Source organism: Crocuta crocuta, unplaced genomic scaffold (assembly GCF_008692635.1).
Source record: "Crocuta crocuta isolate KB4526 unplaced genomic scaffold, BGI_CrCroc_1.0 scaffold140, whole genome shotgun sequence".
Lineage (NCBI taxonomy): Eukaryota > Metazoa > Chordata > Mammalia > Carnivora > Hyaenidae > Crocuta > Crocuta crocuta.
Genome location: NW_027527775.1, coordinates 3,898,282 through 3,919,176, shown reverse-complemented (window position 1 = coordinate 3,919,176; position 20,895 = coordinate 3,898,282).

The following is a 20,895-nucleotide window of genomic DNA, read 5'->3' as shown; positions in this document are numbered from 1 at the left end:
GGAAAAGGCAGATCAGGTGTGAAGTGGTTGATGAAATCCGGGTGAGAAACAATGGTGACATATTAGGGTTTTCCAGAGACATTGAACCAATGGTACATACATGCACATATCCATACACGTATATCATACATGTGTACATAAACTCATACATATACAAACAGAGAGGGGAAGAGTAAGAGAGGCCAGGAGGGAAGATGGAGGGCAGGGAAAGAAATATTTATTAATGAATTGACTTACATGAATGGGAAGCCTAAATCCATAGGTCACGTTGGCAGGCTGGAAATTCAGGTAGAAGTTGATGTTACAGTCTTGTGTCCAAACTTTTCAGGGAAGCTGGATACTCAGGCAGGGTTTCTACATTACAGTCTTGAGGCAGAATTGCTGGTTTTCTTGGAAACTTTAGTCTTTGCTCTTAAGATCTTCCCCTGACTGGATGAAGCCCATACATATGGAGGGTCATTTGCTTTACTCAAAGCTAACTGATTTAACTGGGAACCACATCTAAACAATACCTTCAGAAAAACATCTACACTTTTGTTTGACCAGACAACTGGGCAACCATACCCTAACCAAGTCGACACATAATGTTGACCACAGGTAGCTAGGACTGGAGTGATAGCAATGGAAGTATTGGAATATCATTAGTTTCTAGATAGGTTCTGATGGTAGAGTCAACAGGACATCTCCTCTACCCTGAAGTAGCCAGATAAATACACTCCCTTCGGTAGTAGGAGTTATGGAAGGTATTTGCTGGAGAAATAGAAATAGACTCGATTCAGGGACAGTAGGCACAGGTGGAGGGGGAAGCAGGGACAATGGACTGAAAATGGAGGTTTAAATGAAAGAAAGCAGAGTGAATAGTCCCTCAGCACTCTCCATTTAATGTCCTCCCAAAAAAGTGAAAGCTAGGTAGCCAGTCTTCACATCCTAAAGAGTCAATAGTTTTCTGTAAATAGACTGAACTGTGGTTGTGCTTAGCTGGGTCTCACCCATTTGAATGACAGTTATATCCACCATTCATTCCACCAAACATCCTATGGACACAGAGCCCCAGTGAGCTCTTTTGAGACTTATTCTTGAGTTGAACTGCAAGACCAAGGTAGGCCCCAAACCATTTTACAGAAGCCATTTTCAAACTAGTCCTCCACTGTAAAGAGTTATAAAGAGTGAAATATATATAATCAATGTTTTAAGCACTGGAAAATAGGCAATGTAACACTGTGATCCTTAGGAGACAGTGAACAAATAAGGCAAGCACCACAAATGCACTGATTGTTAACTAATCTGGGCTATAGCACACACACACACACGTACACACACGCGCACACACACACAGCAGGGAGCTCAAATCAAGCACTGTGGTCCTGCTGAGTTAAGAAGAGTTCTGTGAGAGTTCAAGCTAACCAGAAATGCCACAGAGTGACTCTCTTTTTCTGTATAGACGATGAGTCCCTACCTGGGCATGAGTAAGTTTGTCAATGTCCCAACATTCTTCTCTCCTTCTTCTTTCTGTCACCAAATTCTTCATGATTTTCTCAGGTAGTACCTAATGAATAAATAAAATTATGTTATTTCCAATTCATAATAAATATGATTAGTAGTATAATCAACAAAAAATAAGCAAATTGAAACAGGCTAAAACTCTAATTGATAAAAATGGAGGAAGCAAATAATCTAGACATTGAAGTGGCCAAATATGACATAGAAGATTTAGACTGGGTAGGAGAAAATTGGCCACATGTGCAAATATATAACAGCCATATATGTGTGTGTGTGTGTGTGTGTGTGTGTGTAAAATTATATGCATATATATATATAATGGAATATCTTGCAGCCAATTAAAAGGATGAGACCTTGCTATTTGCAACAACATGGAGGGACCTAGAGTGTGTTACACTAGGCAAAATAAGTCAAACTGAGAAAGGAAAGTATCATATGATTTCACTCATGTGGAATCTAAAAAACAAAACAAATGAATAAATAAACGAACAAACAAAAAACAGATTCAGACCTATAAATACGGAGGACAAACCGATGGTTGTCAGAGGGGAGGAGACTGGAGGGATGGGCCAAATGGGGGAAGGGGAGCAAGAGGTATAGTCTTTCAGGAATGGGATCAATAAGTCATGGGAATAAAATGCACAGCACAAGGAATAAAGTCCATGGTACTATAATAGTGTTGTGTGGTGATGCTTATGGCGAGCATAGCATAACATGTAGAGTTGCTGAATGACTATGTTGCACACATGAAGCTAATGTAACAACAGTCAAATAAAAATCAAAAATAAATAATTTTAGCAAGATAATAAAAATGTAAGCAGTCTGAGAAATTTGCATCAATTAATAAATCAAACTGGCAAAATGGAGCTTATTTGCATAAAATTACTTATGGATGAAAAATTTTCAACATTAGTATAATTATCATTAAAATATTGTATTAAAAATGGTTTGAGAGCCCAAACAGTGGAGACAGAATGCCTTGGTGCACCAAAGACAATGCCTAGCACACAGAAGAACTGCAAGACACATTTTCATCTTTTTCAAGCCTTCTTCACATTGGAAATATATGGTAACTAAAGAATAAATAAATGAGCCAAAAAACAAAACAAAACAAAACAAAAAACAACCTTCATTCATGCCCCTGGATGCTGGATGATATAGGCTGGGAATAAACCAATAAGTATTCATAAAGAATTCCAAAATGTAAAGAACTCTGAAAACAAATGTGGTCAGGTCTCAAGAATAACTGAGAGGTTGTGGTGGAGCTAAGTAGAGAGGATCATCAACGAATGCCTCGAGGACAACCCTGAGGAGTGGCATTCATGCTATGGTGTTGGATATGAGCAAAAGGATGTTCGTGGGAGTGAAAGTGCAGGGTGTGTCCAGGGAACGTCTCAAAGCTGAGTTCAGTCCAAGGCTGTGTCTTGAGCAGTACTGGCAAATACGGGTAAAACCACACCAAGGAAGTGTTAGAATATGTAATGTGGGACTTAGAATTTAATTGGTAGACAATAGGGAGTCACTGGAAGAGGCTCACTTTGGGGAAGAGTATTTGGGCAGCAGTTTAGGGGGCATTAAAGGAGGGAAGAGATGAAAAGAAGGAAGACATCCAGACAACAATGGCTATAAGAAATGACAGAAGTCCTGTACTAGAGGAGTGTCAGGAAATGATACGGGAAGCAATAATTAAGGCATGGCTAGGATGAAGGATGTTTAGGAATGGGAGGGGGATGAGATGGCCCTGGGCTGAGTCTGTTGGAGATATTGATGCCACTAACAGCAACAGAGTGAGACAAGCAGCAGGTTTTGGAAGAAAATTTATGAATTTATTTATGTATTCTGACATATTCACCTTGAGGCATTCCTGAGAAGGCAAGGGTAAAACTCCAGCAGAGAAATGGATATTAGGTCTGTAGCTTAAGAACACAAAGGAAGGGCTGATAATGAGCAAGGAAATAAACGTGGCTGAACTTTATAAAGGGGAGAGAAAGCGTAGTAGAACTCATATCTTCGTACTTAGGGGGATCTGCCTACATCTTTGCTTAGAAGTCAATGAAGGTCAATGTAATAATGCATTTAGAAATTGGGAAGAGAAATTGATTTGAGGAGCCAAAATCAGAGTGCCAGACAAGGAGAAGGTGGCGTTGTAGAAGTCCACAGGTAACGTAGCCCTGGCTGAGTAGCTTTTCATGGTAGCATTTTATAAGTGTCACCAACACACTGTTGATGGAATACAACATCACTGGAAGCTGAGAGAGGAAAACATGTGTCTCCAGGACTTTGGTCGAAGCACCCCATCCATAGTGGGAAGGAATACTTTGGTAAACCATTCGAGTAGGGAAGCAAATCAGGTCTCGGGCAATGCTCAAATAAAAGTAGATGCTTGCTAAAGATTGAGAAGTCTGGCTAATTCTCCTTGTTTTGTTCAGTTGTGTATTCGAATATGAGGACAAAATCAGAGTGGTTAGGATTCTGGAGAGTCTGGGTGTGGTTATTCCTAATCCTCCACCTCTTCCTTCTCCTCCACCCATCCTTCTTGTAGCCTGGGGTTCTCTTTCACAGAAATGCTGAAGAAATACCTAATAAATACTTGTTTGAAGAGGTACTGGCTCTGGAGAAGAACTGTACTTTAATACTCACTAAATGAAAGCCTGAACCCCAATCATCATTAATTACTATTAGCAAATATAATTTTGGAATCTGAGGATGAGGCACTTGGGAATTCTTTTTTTTTTTTTAAATTAAGGGTTTTTTAANTGCCCATTTCTTCACTGGGTTGTTTGTTTTTCGGGCGTGTAGTTTGGTGAGTTCCTTATAGATTCTGGATATTAACCCTTTATCTGATATGTCATTTCAGTAGTGAAAACTCAAGAACAGAGAATGTTAACCCCTTGACAATAATAATTCAAATACAGAGTTAAAGGTACTCTTTCTGAAAAGTAAAAATTTAATTGAATTAAGATTATCTTTACTGAAGTTAAATTCTTACCTTTTCTTCCACATTAACAAACTTAAAGATTATCTAATATGTAGTTAAAATAGCTTACAAAAAAATAGAAGACATTTACATAATTATATTTTTTTTCTTAGAAGTACATGAAAAATTTGTCAGCTTCTGACAACTCTTTGATCCTAACAGATAAATAAAACTTTGTTATATAAAAGTTTGAATGACCTCTGAGAAGAAGGTACATACAGTTCAGTCTAAGTATGGAATAGTCTAGATATGAGAAACCTCTAAAGATCTCGTGAATGAGTCAGGAAAACCTTTAAATAAGGTTATAAAAATATTTTTAAAGTTTAAAAGTATGAAAAGAAATCGTGGTCTTTAAGAACTTAAAAGGTAATTTCTCTAGGGAAAACATACAAGAGAAAGTCTATATATTTTTATTTTAACTCTTCAAAGATTAAAAAGAACCAGAATCACTTTGTCTGAGGCTGTAAATCCACATCTCATTTTTAATGAGTTCTCTAAACAGATAGCCACAGAATTGGGATTTATTCCAATACACAAGATGATTTTAAAAAGAAATTAAAATTGATTTTCTATATTTTCCCCTTACTAATAAAATGATAGAATCCATAAAGGCATTATTACTGTAAACATTTTAAAATTATAAAGCCGATCTGTTGACATGGTGTCTTCTTTGGTTTTGTTTTTGTCTGATTTATGTCAAATGTGGTGTCAAAGCTGGGTAAAAGATTCAGTCACAGGTTGTTATGTGACTTGTTAGTTTGACTTCATACAGAAGAAGTGTCTTTGCAAGGTATCTTCTTTGAACCTAGCTTTTGTAATATGTCACATCTATCTTCCTTCCTTCCTTCCTTCCTTCCTTCCTTCCTTCCTTCCTTCCTTCCTTCCTTCCTTCCTCTTTCTAGTTGCTATTTTGTAACTGGAGTTATTCCTTCAAAAGTAATGACGTGGCAATTTGTTACCTGAAGTTCTACTGACTTGAATGTGATATATACACATGCACACACGTAAGTGTATATATCACACTGCACTTCCATTAGAAGAAAATTGGTAAAGTGAACAAAAACATTTTAGAACAGTTTTACTTGCTCTAGGTAAAAGTGGCTTCTTTCATAATGTTGCACAACCAATTTTGCAACAAAAGCTTCCTTTTTCTTCTGCAGAACACAAATCATCTTGCTCTGATTGTGAAGGTAGTATTTTATGAGGCAGCGAGGAGAATATATGATGCTAGGTAGGCAGCCTCTTTCATTCCACATTTTCCTACATAACAATTTCGATGCCATATTAAAATCTTTCTTAGCTCATAATTAACATCATTAATAGTGGTAACTGAGCCATTTGTATGTGTCCTTGCCCAGGCACTTTGCTAAATGCTGCACTCTCATTAGTTTATTGATCCTCCTATTTATCTTACTCTATAAATGACAAAACTGAGATTCAAAATATCCGTATAACTTTCTCAAGCTGATGTACAAGCAAGTGGCAGAGTCTGGATTGGCTCTTTCTGATCTAATTGCCCAGTTCCTAGATAATATTATACTCTACAGTATCCTCTTTTGGCTTATTCATCATTTCTACTAAACTGTGAGGAGTATCAAAGTAAGGGGCTTTATAAAGAGAGTCTATTCTATATGGACTATAGACAACAGTCTATTCTGTGGGGATTTAGGAAATCTTTATGCAATTTCCTACTGTCTGGATGTGTGAAACAAATTAGCAAGCTATGTTTGATGATACTATTTATACACTGTAGCTTTAAATGACTGAAATTAGGAAAGGAGAGATAAATAATTTATAATGAGTAATTATGTCTCAAAAGGAAGAAAATGAATTGGAGAACATTGGAAACAATGTAATTTACCTTTTCATAAATTAATAAAAAAGTGAAAATTATCAAACATAGAAACCAATTCTTCCAATTTAATGATGCTGGGGACATTAAGCCAATGCACTAATAAGTACTTATTAAGCACCCACAGGGACCTAATTCCGTATTAGGATTAGGAAACTATGCTCCTGTATTTAAGGTGTTTTAAACTCTAATTAAGGAAACACAAAATTAACAAACTTGCAAGTATATAAACATGATTATAAAAGTGAATTGAAGCTAAGGTGTGGATAAGAGGTGCTTACAGGTCTCTAGCAGTAGGTGGGAGAAATAAGATGTGATCTGAGGGAAGTAAACGGAGTGATGTTTCAGGCAGCCTCATTCCAGTACTCAAGTATCATTTCTCTCATGGCAACGTCCTGAAAAATTAATTGCTGCTTCGTCTTCTCATTTCATTGAGTGTTTCCTTCTCTGCACTTTCATAAAAATGAGGATATGTCTCTATTAATTCAAAGTTTAAAAAAATACTTGTTTTTACAATCGCACTCTCCACTAATATGAGTCTCTTTATGTCAGAGGCCAAGTCTCACCCATCTTAGTGACCCTGGCCTTTACCATGATGTCTGGCACACAGTGAGGGCTCAGTAATGAATAAATAATGCATGAATCAGTATGGCCATAAGAAATGAGAAAGACAGCGGATTGAGATACTGCTACATCTTTTATGCTATTTGTTTTCAGGCCTCTTCCCTCTATATCCTCTATTGATCATAGTTAGGGTACACTTCAAACTCTATGGCCTGTGAAAGATTACTGAAAAAATAAATGATCACAAATATGAAAAGTAGCACTTTTCATATATTATTCTTGGATTTCTCCAGAGAAAGAGGGAAAATGACTCAAATATAACATTAGTATCTTCGTCCCCTTCCCACAGTCTACACAACATGGATAATTCAATAGATTTGCTGGTTTGAACGAGTCCGCTTTCGTTCGATAAGATTTACGAGTACCTACTGTCATGTGCCTAACATTGTATTTGACACGAATACTGAGTCGAAAAGTGAAGCCTCTGATTTCAAGAAACTCTTAGTCTTTTGGGAGACGGGAGATTATAGTACAATTTATTGTACATTTTTATGTTAGAAATGTGCGTGGAGTATTATGAAAGAACGTGGGATATCACCTGATGCCGCTACAGGGGTCAGTGAAGCGACTTGGGAAAGGCACCCATCGAGCTCAATCTCTACTTCGACAGCTTACAAATGGTGGAAGAGCAGACCAACCAGAGGAAACTGCATAAGCAAAATATGGGGACAGAGAAGAGCACGATCTCTGTAGGGGCCGGCAGCAAGTTCGGCGCGGTGCGACAATGCATCATTCGGGAGGTGGGGAGGTACGCTGAAGAAGAAGCATGTGAGAGTGTGGAAAAAACGTGAATTCTGAGCTGTGTGTGGTCAGGTTAGATCACGAATGTCCTTGCATGCTGGCTTTTAGCCTTGACATGTTCTAGCGCACAGAATGAATATGCCTTCATTCGATGGATGGTCTAGACAAGGTGCAGTGACGGAAGAGTGAGGAATGGATTCCACGTGGTGAAACTGGAAGCAAGGGGCGAAGGTAGTCAGATACGGCAGTATTTCTCAAAAATCAAGAGGGTATGGGCGACGTGGCAGCAACAAGAACACAGAGGGACATCTGAAGAACGATGAGAACGCTGGCAAAGTAGGTTTGGTTTGGGAGGTAAGTAAAGGGATGATGAAAGAGAAGCAAAAGCCAAAATTAATGTCAGGTTTTCTTTTGTTTTCCTTTCCTTCAGCATCTGAGCATGAAAAACTCACCGAAGCAGAAAATTTAGGAACACCTGTTGTGGGCTGACAAGGATAATAATGAATTCAGTAGCACAGAAGTTGAACTGATGACAGTGAAGTCTATGACTTCTAGAAAGAAAATGGATATATGTTTTGGAATTCAGGAAAGAGGTGTTGGCTCCGGGGGCCACAAGCAAGAGGTGGCAGGACGAGATCACGCTGACACAGAGAATGGTCCAGAAGAGCGCTAACAATGGGACACTCAGGGACACTGACTCTTAAACGTCAGGCAGAAGAGAAGCCTGGAAATGAGACGGTGGAAGAGTGGGCTGAGATGTAGGAATAAAATTCAAGATATTAGGTTGTTATGGATTCTGATGGAAGAAAGACTATGAAAAGCATAAGACTGACCAAGAGTGTCAAATACAGTAGAAAGATTGAGAAGGAACAGGATAAGCAAGGTACATGGTGTTTGACCACCAGGAAGTCCCTGGTGAAATTAGAAAACAAACAATGAACACAGTTCCAGTAGTGGCTTGGGGAGTAAAATCAGGTGAGGAAATGATGCAAAGAATATCATGTGCTTCCTCAAGACAGGAAGGAAAGATAGACATAATTCATGAGCAAGGTAAAAAAGGGGGGTTTAAGGAAGGCAGAGACTTTAACAGAGAACAGGCTTAAGAGAGGAAACCAACAGAGTGAAAGTTCTGGTACTTCTCAGTGTGTATGAATTTATGAGATAAAGGAATATTGATGGAACCAAGTAGCAAGAAGCACGAGACAATGGAATCCAGAGCCTTAGGTGAAGAATTAGCTTTAAACTGGAGGAAGGAAAGAGGTCTCACTGTCTCTGATAGGAGGAGGGAAAAACTAAGGCAGAGATACTCGTGGGATATTCTGGCATATGAGAACTCAGAGAAATTGAATACTATACATTAAAGGCAATGTTGCCCTTTGAAAATACTACGGTAGCATGTGGTGCACGAGAAGAGCCATCTAGCTTAATTTGCGGGAGATCAAAAAGTCTTCCTAAAAGACATGACATCTGAATGAAGTCCTGAATGAGGGCAAAATGATTAGGCCAATGTTTTAGTTTCTGAGAGGCAGTGGAAGTAGCATGTCAGGGGCGTGAAAGCAAAGAAAGACAGACAAAAAGATGGCTTAGCAAATTCCTTACATTCTAGAAAATTTGGATGTTTTCCCAACGGCAGTAGAGAATCACTGAACAGTTTTGAATCTATTTAAATTTAGAAATAGTAAGATTGACAGGAGGCATGGCCAAAGGCAGCCCATCAGTTAGAAAGTTCTGGTATTATAGATGAAAAAAGATTAGGATCTATGCCAAAGAAGGGCAGGGGGTATAATGAAAAATGGACAAAACCAAGATATTTCCAGAAGATACCAACAGGCTATGGTGATAAATTACATACAGCGATAGGAGAAGGGAGATCACTCCAGCATTTCTGGCTTGGGCAATTGGGGTGGGATGCTGGGATCCTTCTATAAGCAAGATCCACAGAAGGAACAGAAATTTGGGGGAGTGAGTGAAAAACTGGCCTCGGTTTTGGCAACTGAGCTTTCTATATAATGACAAATACTCAGTAAATATTTGAGTATATCGATCTGAAATTCAGGAGAAATTTGAGTTGAAGACCTAGAAATAAGAAAGTCAATATCATGTCAATGTTAACTACAAACATAGCAGTGGAGTGCAGAACTCAGCTANCCCTCTCTCATGCACACACACACACACACACACACACACACACACAGCACCTATGGAGAAAGAGTCATCAGAAATCTGATTGGAAAGGAATGACCCAGGACATAAGAAGAAAACTATAAAAGTGTAGATTTACAGAAGCAAAATAAAGAATTTTAAGAAGAGTGAGCAATGAAATGAAATATTCTAAAAAAAGAAACAAAGAAAAGCCCTAGTGGTTGCTTATAGGATTTGTGAATTTTGCAACAACATAATCAATACTTTCCTTGTCAAGGAAAACAGGTGAATACAAAAGACCGTGTGTAGGAGTCAAGGACATGAAGGGGGTGGGGAATAGAGATGTACCTGAGGTGCACATCAGGTCACACAATTCTTAAGACTAGAGAGACCTGAAGATATTTAGGAAGGAGGAAATAGGAGGTATTTTTAAAACATGGGGGGGGGGCACCTGGGTGGCTCAGTCAATTGAGCCTCTATCTCTTAATTTCAGCTCAGGTCATGATCTCACAGTTTATGAGTTTAAGCTCCACATCGGGCTCTGTGCTGACAAGCACAGAGCCTGCTTGGGATTCTCTCCCTCCCTCTCTCTCTTTGCCCCTACTTGCTTGTGTTCTCTCTCTCTCTCTCTCTCAAAAATGAAGAAACATATAAAAAATAAAAACATGGGAGGAAGTATAATTGGATGGATGGATTCTCTGAGGAGGCAGGGAAAGTATGGGATCCAGAACACAGGAGCAGGAATTATAATTTTTTCCATTATTGCATGAGAGAAAGAGAAATTGTTGTGGATCAGAGTAACTAATGGTACGGGGCAGAAAACAGGAGGTAGTGATAAGGGTAGGGTGCCTGAGAAGAGGAGACAAGTTTTAAAACAGCCACTTTGGAGAGGGTGTTGAGCAGGGAAGTGTAGGCTCGACAGGTAGCGGGGAAAGCCTAACTGAAGCTTGTCTTGTTGGCGCCGGTGATGCCAAATCTTGTGATTGTATTCTTTCCATCTGTGCTAAAAGACCAGGTGGAATGCACAGAAGGCACAGTGAATTGATCTTGGGTTGGCGTGTTTCTCTGGGCCAGGTGTGATGAAGACGGCAGAAACCCAGGGAACTCAGAACATTGAGAAGGGTAGTTGAGGTGATGGATGGATCACATGGTTTAGGAAGGATGTGAAGACAAAAGAGAAATACGAGGGTGAAAATAGAAGGGTCAAGAAATGTAAAGTCTAATTAAAATGGAAGAACAGGTATACCTGGGTGGCTCAGCCAGTTAAGCATCTGACTCTTGATTATGGCTCAGGTCATGATCTCATGACTGGTGGGATCAAGCTCCGTGTCAGGCTCTACACTAACAGCGCAGAGCCTGCTTGGGATTTTCTCTCTCTCCTCTCTCATTGCCCCTCTCCCCACTCCTTGTGCTCTCTGTCTCAAATAAATAAACATTTAAAAAATAAAATAAAATAAAATAAAATAAAATAAAATGGAAAAGTAGCATCAGCAGAAGGAAGTAGGGGGGTGGGGGAAGAGCTGGAAAGGCAGATCCTGAGACACCCATGTCTGCAAGTCCTTTCTGGGTGACAACAAGGCTTAGGATGTGTCCCCCAATTTGGGTTTCTGGGATGGAGTCAAGTACCCTTAGAATTAAGGGAGGAAAGGAGCTATTAATCTATAGGAATATGCTTTTCATTGCTCGAGAAAACATCTTGTATCTTAGAGAATAATACAATATTACTATATGTATTATTGTTATACATATGCTAAATATATATTATATATATATTTAAAATGTCCTTCTATATAAACAATGCTCTGTTTAAAGCCTTCATTAATATTAGAAGTAAACACTCCCTAGAAAGCCTACCTAAAGCTTGTTTAAAAATAACTGTGGTTCACGGTTCATGAAATTAACCAGACTCTCCCCCCCTCCCTTGTCTTCTAGTAGGAAAAGAAACATTGATAGTCTATAGCAATAGCATCTGCCATAGTTTCACAGTATTTCCCTGTTTCACAGTATTTCCCTGGTTGAGCTTCTGTGAAGAGTCAGAGGTTTGTACCCTTTAACATAATACTTTGTGTCAGATCTCTTATGAGAAGGTTCTTTTGATGAAAACTTGCTGGCCCTGGATATCCCTGCTGCTTGAATTCTGGCAAGTAACACAAGTCTCTCCTTGAAAGCAGGAGGCATCTGTGTAAATCTATCTTCACCTCTACGTTCTTCTATTTGCTCAAAGCACCTCATTGATTTTATTACCGCATAACCAATTTGAAATTGAACACTTATTGAATATTGTTGATTATTACAAGACGATCCCCACAGATTGCGATTATGACATTATCTTTAGGCACAACTGAACAAAGAGCTATATACAAACAATGAAGTTGGATGCTGTCTCTGTGGTAAAAAAGATAATAAGTCCATTACTGTAAACTCAGCTTTTAAACTAGGTATTTCATGAAAACAGCTCAGCGTGAGAAAAGGAACAAATATCATTTGTAAAATACATGGAACTAATATTTTTAAGTCATCTAAGATAAAAACATGCATGGCCAAAACATACTGAGTTTTAACACGCTGTATATTTCATTAGTCATTATCCTAAGCGAACCCTTAGCTGCAATATGCCCATGAGAAAGTAGTCATAGTTTAGTGGACATGATAATTTAAGAAAAAGGAGCTACTTTATGTATATTTGCAACATGGCTCTGATTCCTCAATCCTGGTATCTCGATTTTATTCTCTGTCATGTTAACACCTGGGAATATTTCTTTCACATTCCCTGAGAAAGAAACATAGTCCAATGATCACAGCATATCTGAAGAGCAAGGTCAACATCAAACCCTTGGAATGCAGATTAAGCAGGAGATGTTGAGTATATTTTCACATTAGAATGGAAATGTGCATAAATCCATTCTAGACTTTGACATCATATTACATTCTCTTATTAGCATTACCCTGGGTGGCCCCTCAGGGACCTTGGAGAGATAGGTTGCTCTGTCTCGCCTGTAGAAGTGTAGATTATATTATTGTTGGCACAATGCCTTGTTGGTAACCAGGGGGAAAGGGCATGGATCTCTTCCATTTAGCTCATACAGGTTGTAATCTCATCAAGGAAAAGGGAAAAAAGAACTTGATGCTTTGTAATATTTTATAGTCATCTCTCAGAATTAGTCCCTGTCTATCCTGTTAAAACTCATTCTGGGGCATCTGACTGTCTCAGTCAGTAGAGTATGAGACTCTTAATCTCAGGGTTGTGAGTTCAAGCCTCATGCTGGGAGTAGAGTCTACTTAAAACAAAAACAAAAACAAAAACAAAAAAGCTCATTCCTAAAACAGTTAAAGATAACACCTAAAAGGAACACAGACCTATTTCACTTGTGATTGATACAAAAATCTCAAATAGATTGTTAGCAAACGGAATTCAACAGCACATAACAATATGACATGAATATGTGGGCTATATTCCAGGAATTTAAAGATATTTGAAATATAGGAAATCATTACAGAAGTCATAATTTTAATGGATCTAAAGAAAATAAAATCTGATCTTCTCCATTGATACTAAAAAGGAATTTCAAATAATTCAGCAACCACTCATGAAAAAGAGTTCTTTCATGATATAACAACAGAGCAGTGTGGCTATAAATCCTAAAATATTTACTCGATAGCTTTTCAGGAAAAAGTTTGCCCAACTCATGTTTAGGGGTCTGTATATATTTCCCACAGATGTTCTAACTTTAATATCGGAGGAAAATAGACCAAAGTCAGTCATTATACAGATGTTGATTGTTTGAGACATCCTACCTTAAGATAAATATATGCATATAATATGTACATGAATATATGATACTATATGACAGACATATTGGATCAAACACACCTTAGCAGGTTTCTACTTGAGATATTGTTTTTCTGATGGGGCTGTGAGAATCATAGCATTCAGGTTCTCCACTCTCCCAGCCTTCCTTATAGGTAGGACTGGCAGCAGGTCCTAATTTTGGCCAAAAATATAAGTGAAACTGTTGGAGAAGGCAAGTTCCAGGAAAGCTTTTGCTTTCCTTTAAACTTTGCCAAATTACTTCCGTTTTTTACATATACTCACGTAGAAAGACTGTCCCCCTTCTCTCAGCTCTGAATGCAGAAGAAAATGGCTGTGGCTGTGGCAATGACACCGTGAACATGAGGCAATGCCAGGTGAACAGCAAAGATATGGACCCTGACATTTTTGCATTGCTGAGTAAATAAGATCTTCGGGCAGGGGTGGGGGCGGGGGGAAGGATTAGAATTTGTTCTAATAAGTACAACTTTGTATCATCTGAGACTGCACAAGCTTCCTGAAAAAATGGTATTCGTCCATTCCCCTTCTGAAGCACTTAAGAATTCAGAGGTATAAATCTTTTAGCATCATATGTAAATGTATTCACCCAAAGACTGGTACTGAAAGAAAATCTAGACAAATGCTGGGCTTAGAGGTTTGTCTCCAATGTTTTCTCACACCTTCTTTCCCAGTATGCCTTCTGGGTCTTTCAGTGCCTCTGTCTGAGCCTTACTATTTGCATCTATTTCCTTTTCTCAATGTTCCTGGCTCAGGTCCTTGCTAATTCTCTCCCCTCTGCCTAATAACAGACAGCAGTCTCTGTGAACCCTAACCCATCATCCTGTTGGCCGAGTGTACACTGTGGTGGCCGAGCAAGGCAGGCGACACCCTTCTCCGTTGCCTCTAAGTCTGTGTCAATATCCTTCTGAGGGTCTTTGTCCCATTTTGTAAGAAATGGGTTAAAGATCTTTCTCCCCCTTGGGAAAACAGGTCTAAACTAAAGTGCTTGTTCCTTCAGGATGCAAAAGAACAATTAAGGTAGAAAGACTTACTGTTTGGAAATAGCAGCTCAAACCACAGGATTGTTTTCATACCTGAGTGTTTCCTGATTAATATGTTCACCTGATACTAATGTCTCAGTGGCCTTTGGGTATATGGAGACACCTATTCGTACCTGTACCTCTATTATCCCAATGTAATATTTTCTCTACTTCCTCAAAGCCAGTCAAGAATGTAGCAAAACAGAATGAAATTGATATGAAAAAGCCACTAACTTTAAACATAGGTAGCTTGTGTCCAGAAACTCCTAAGACACAATAAGGAGAGGCTCATGCCTCTCACATGAAACTTGAGTCTGCAAGAATCAATCATAGGGGCGCCTGGGCAGCTCAGTCTGTTAAGCGTCCGACTTCGGCTCAGGTCATGATCTCACGGCTCTTGGGTTCGAGCCCTGTGTCGGGCTCTGTGCTGACAGCTCAGAGCCTGGGGCCTGTTTCAGATTCTGTGTCTCCCTCTCTCTCTGCCCCTCCCCCGCTCATGCTCTGTCTCTCTGTTTCAAAAATAAAAACTACTAAGAAACTAAAAAAAAAAAATCAATCACAGTAGCCCAGAGACAGGTGGATCAGTGATTACAGCATCCCAATTACAGTGCCCTATTACACGCTCAACGTTATTAAAATGATTTCCCAGCGAGTTTTGGTATAGCCCCAGTGGTTGTTCACACAAAAACATTAACAGATAGCACAAAAACTTTCAGGCACTTCAGTTTTAGTGAAAAATCGCTTATATTTTAGTGAAATAAAATGTTATATGTATATGCTATATGGAACCGATTGTATTTGCACAACCATTAAAGAAATAAAACACATAGACGTGTAGATTTAAGAGCACAAAATAATGGAGGCGCCTGGGTGGCTTAGTCGGTTAAGCGTCCGACTTTCGCTTAGGTCATGATCTCGCGGTTCGTGGGTTTGAGCCCCGCGTCGGGCTCTGTGCTGACTGCCAGCTCAGAGCCTGGAGCCCGTTTGGTCTGTGACTCCCTCTCTCTCTGACCCTCCCCTGCTGGCGCTGCCTCTCTCTCTCTCTCTCTCTCCTAGAAATAAAAAAAATAATAATAATAAAAAAAAAGAAGGACACGGTCTTGAAATCTCTGGGTTCATTCTTTTAACTTAAGAACACGGATGAAGATTCTCTCTCCCTGAAATGCATCTCTCCTTGAACCATCTACTAAAGTCACTGAAGGGTATGATAAGCACTGTTCAGGTCCTCTCCCTGAGGGACTAAGGTAAACTACTGATTAGCAATCTTCATCAGAAGCATATGGTCAGAGTACGGGGGGTAGTTACTTGAAATAAAGTTCAATCCACATAAAAATATTCTTAAACATATATTAAATCCTTAAAGTTTACATAATTTGTGCTTTTGACAGGACAATATTTTTTAAAGCAGTGTTCCCTAAAGATATTAATCACTTAAAAATTCTTGTGGCCATCGGGGGCGCCTAGGTGGCTCAATCAGTTAAGCATCTGACTTCGGCTCAGGTCATGATATTGTGGTCCGTGGGTTTGAGCCCCATGTCAGGCTCTGTGCTGATCGCCCAGAGCCTAGAGCCTGCTTCAGATTCTGTGTCTCCCTCTCTCTCTGACCCTCCCTCTCTCACGCTTTGTCTCTTTGTCCTTCAAGTATAAACAAACCTTAAAGAAATTATAATAAAAATTCTTGTGGTCTTGTGTTTCTCAGACAAATGATAATGGCTAATTTTCAGGCTAAACTGAATCAAGCTGGCTGTACAATTGTTCTTCCAGTTATAAAAGAAGGAGATACATATTTCAAGAAAGAGACTTGAGAAAAATCCTAATATAGGAGCCCCAAGTCTGGTCATACCTCCAGGACATTTTTTTGTATTCCTAAAAAGTCCTGTCTTGATTCCTAAGCCATCCCATAGACCACACCGGCCTTGCAGTGGCCTTCTGATGGCCCGGCATGACACATTATAGCTCCTGGGTGTGGTCCCTACCAAGTAAGCTAAGACCGCCAGAAAGCATCTGCCCTTTTATCTAAGGTACAGAGAGGTGAGTTAATTGAAACAGGAAGATGCTCTCCACTCCTCCAATATTCCTGTCTTTTTAAACAACTCAGGCAAGAACTAAGTTAATTAAAAAGAGAAAGTAGTCCCCATTCTTCTAATTTTCCTAGAGGTTTAAGAACTCCGTAGTTAGCCACTGCTATGTGAGCATACTGAGGGTGGCTGCTTTTCAGCCACTGCCTCTCCCCTGTTGTTATTAGGAGACAGCGTCTCCCCCCCTCCACCTTTCAGTATCTCCAGCCAGACCCTAACAGGTCCTGGCTATTTGTTCTGAGCCTGGTGGTAGTGCTCACCCATGCTGTTTGAGCCATCCTTAGTGATGTGCTTTGGAAATGGAGTCTTAGCAACGGCAGCCATAATGGAGGCTGGGAAAAACTGCACATCGGGGCTTTCCGCTAGTGCCCAGAGCCACCATGGGGCGGAGCCCAAGTTAGTCTGCTGGGGATACAGTCCCATCATCTCACTCATGCCAGCTCATAGCCAGACACAACCCGGAAGCAGGGAGGCCTAGCTGACTGCAGTCACACGTGTGAACCCAGCCGATTCCAAGAGAAAAACCAGTCCCCTAAGCCAGCCTAAACTGCCAACTCACCGAATCATAAAAGACATGGCTATTGCTGTAAGTTTCTAAATTTTGGTGTGGGTTTTACATAGTGACATCTACCTGATGCACAGCACTGTCATTCCAGATGGCCAAATGGGGCCCTAGAACCAGGTGGCTCAGGGGACCCTGCAAGTTGTGATTTCCCCTTCCTGTTATCTCAAGCCTCCCTCAGGGGCTGTGACCCAGCGGGGACTACAAATCTGTTTCTCGGTTTAGGGGCGCCCTCCAACTCTCTCATACCCCTGCCACCCTCACCCCCAGTGACTAAGGGGTGAGCAAGAATAGGCTAATCCTGGAAAAGGAACCACAACACAAGAGTGGAAGTGAAGAGCCGTATGTAAATTCTGAAAACAAATTTGAAAATTTAAAGGAATATCATGGCGCCAAGGCCCTGGTCTATTTCACTTTTAAGGAAACAGTGATTCTGATGTTAAACCTTCTCAGCCCATAGACACAGATGGAAATCTCTCCAATGAGAAATCTTGGGATAACTTTAATATCAAAATCATATATGATAGATAAAATGAATATAGACAGACTTTACCTAAGAGAATTATACTTTACATCTCAATCATTATTAATAAAATATTAGCACTTAGAGTCCAGCAATGAATCAAATGATGATTGTATTAGTTTCCTGCGGTTGCCTCAAAGAAGTACCACAATTGCATAACATTGTGTAACAGAAATTTATTCTTTCCAAGTTCTGGGGGCCAGAAATCCAGACACGTGGAGTGTTGCGTGCTTTCTGAAGCCTCTAGGGAAGGATGTGTCCCGTGTCTTTCTCTCAGTTTCTGGGCACCGCCCTTAGCTGTCCTTGGCTTGCAGACACAGCACTGCAATGTCTGCCTCTAGCTTCACGTAGTCTTTCTGTGTGTATGGGTCTGTCTATACTCTTCTTTTTATAAGGCCATCGGTCATAGTGGCTTGAGCTCCCCCCTAATGATCTCATCTTACCCTGATTACATCTACAAAGATCCTTTTCACAGGTATTGGAATCAGAAGTTTAAAATATCTGTTTTGGGACACAAGTTAAGACATAACGACAGTATGATAAGCTAGCCGATTGAATTCAGTAATGCGGGAGTAGTTCAGCATTATGAAATATAACAACAGGTTCTTACAACAAATTAAAATTACATGGTAATATGAATAAATACTGAAAGAAGCAAATGATATAAATAATAGCCATTTCTTATAAAATCTCTAAGAAAAACAGCAATAGGAGTGCATTTTTAAAAGTAGGGTAAAAATTATCTGCTATATCAGCCAGAGATATTATTTTGAATAATGCAACACTAGAAGCATGTAGCTAATATCAGGGTGCAGAAGGAGATGGGCTCTAACTCCACTATAAGATTATTTTGGAGCTATCAACGAATTCAGAATGCCAGAAATTTAAAATCAGAGTAAACACTGTAATAGGAAAGAGTTTTGTTTTGCTTTGCTTTTTTTTTTTTAATGTTTATTTATTTTTGAGAGAGAGACAGACAGACAGAGTGTGAGCGGGGCAGATGTAGAGAGAGAGGGAGACACAGAATCTGAAGCAGGCTCCAGGTTCTGAGCGGTCAGCACAGAGCCGGATGCAGGGCTCAAACTCACAAACTGCAATATCGTGGCCTAAGCCAAAGTTGGATGCTTAACCCATTGAGCCATCCAGGCGCCCAAGTTTTGTTTTTCTAATGATATGTTTGCATCTGTAGAATACAGCTAGTTTAAAACAAGCAGACCAAAGGACACAACCAAACGTCTTCCATAATTAATAAGAGATGTTGGTAAGCCGACGTTCTGAAGTAGAACCATCTAGTTGATGCTGTCATTGCGTGATCGTAGCTGAGCTCAGCAATAGAAATGTTCTGCTAAGCCCAGCAGAATTAATAGGCAATATTATAATATATAATTTCTAATATCAATACAGTACAATACAATAATATCTATACTAACTATAAGTATCTGAAAATGGAAATGCAAAAATATAAGAAAACGTACAATAGTTAACAAGACTCATGTAAGAAAAGAGGACTCCTAAGAAAAAAATTATATATAATAATCTTGAAGTAAATACGTTCTGAAATGAAAGAACTAGAAAGATATGTACCTTCTCAGAGCAGAAGATTTAATATTCAGAGTATATTATTTTCCCCAAAATTAATCTATGCATTTAATGCACTTTCAATTAAAATCCTCCAAAATGATTATTTTTGGAATTGGACAAAACTATCTTAAATTTCATATAAAAGGATAAGTGTTTAACCATTGCAAAGGGAATTTAAAAAAGTAAAAGGGACTTTTATTATCAGGTATTTGAAAGAGCTATGAATCTACTGTAAGGAAATCAATATCATATTAGCCTAAGAATAGATACTAGATCAACAGAATGGACCATTCAACCTATCCCCCTTTATGTGAAGGAAACAAAGGAAAACAGTGTTACATTGATTCTGAGAGAATAAAACCGGCTATGTAATGATGGCAGTGACCCAACTCTATCTTCCTTTGAAAAAAAAAACCTGTCGTTCCCGATCACATTTAAAGATTGAAATGTAAAATATAAAACAATAACAAAAATATCTTTAGGAAAAAAACTGAGGCCCTACTTACAAAATCTTGCAAAATAGAATTCTTTGTAACCAAGTGTGAAATCCAGAAGCTCTAAAAGACAGATAACTATAAAAAGCTCAAGTGTAAAGGCTGTATAGAGAGACACAATATTTCTATAACAAATGGAATTTTCCTACAGACAAACGGAATTAAAATAGCAAAAGCAAACTTGGAAAAATACAGTAATAAAAATTGAAAATACTATGTAGCTCATCTAACTGGCTGAGCAGTATTCTAACCTTTTTATATGTATTAAATCATTTATTCTTCATAGCAACCCTTTTAAGAAGGTGCTAATCTTATACCCACTCATAGTATCTCATTTCTGATCGTAAAGCTTCTGTGACTGGGGTGGCTCTCCATTATTCCACAATGAAATATGAAGTTACTCTGAAATATGACGTCCTTTCCAATAATCCAATTCCCTTGGTGGTATCTCCTGCCATTCCCTTGAACTTACTCTGGGTTTCCCTTTCTTTTATGCCCTGACTTTAGTAATAAATCCTGTTTGGGATATTTCACATACGACTTAAAATGTGATGGTTTTTCAAGCTCTATTGTTTCCATATTATCTTCCCTGATCTCAGATCAGGTATACTCTCACCTATATTCACCTCCCTTAAGGCTTTTGCTGTGTGTGCGCAGTGAATTTCTTAGTGTAGAATAAGCACCTTGATAACAAAGAACGTGTATTACTTATCTCTGAAGTATTTAGGAAGAATAATTGCTTGAGCTATAGCTGTGGAACCCAATAGATTCATGAAGGAAAAGGAAGGCTTTTGCTAGATTTACCAGCATTTTTTACTCAGAAACTTTCAGTGGCTTCTCAGAGCCTTATTTGAAACTTTCTAGCAAGGAATATGAAATCTGACACAATTTACTATTCTAGACTTTTTATAGCTGTACTCTTTTATATGAATTCTTTCCCATTTAATTATTTATATTCCCTTAGATACATGTG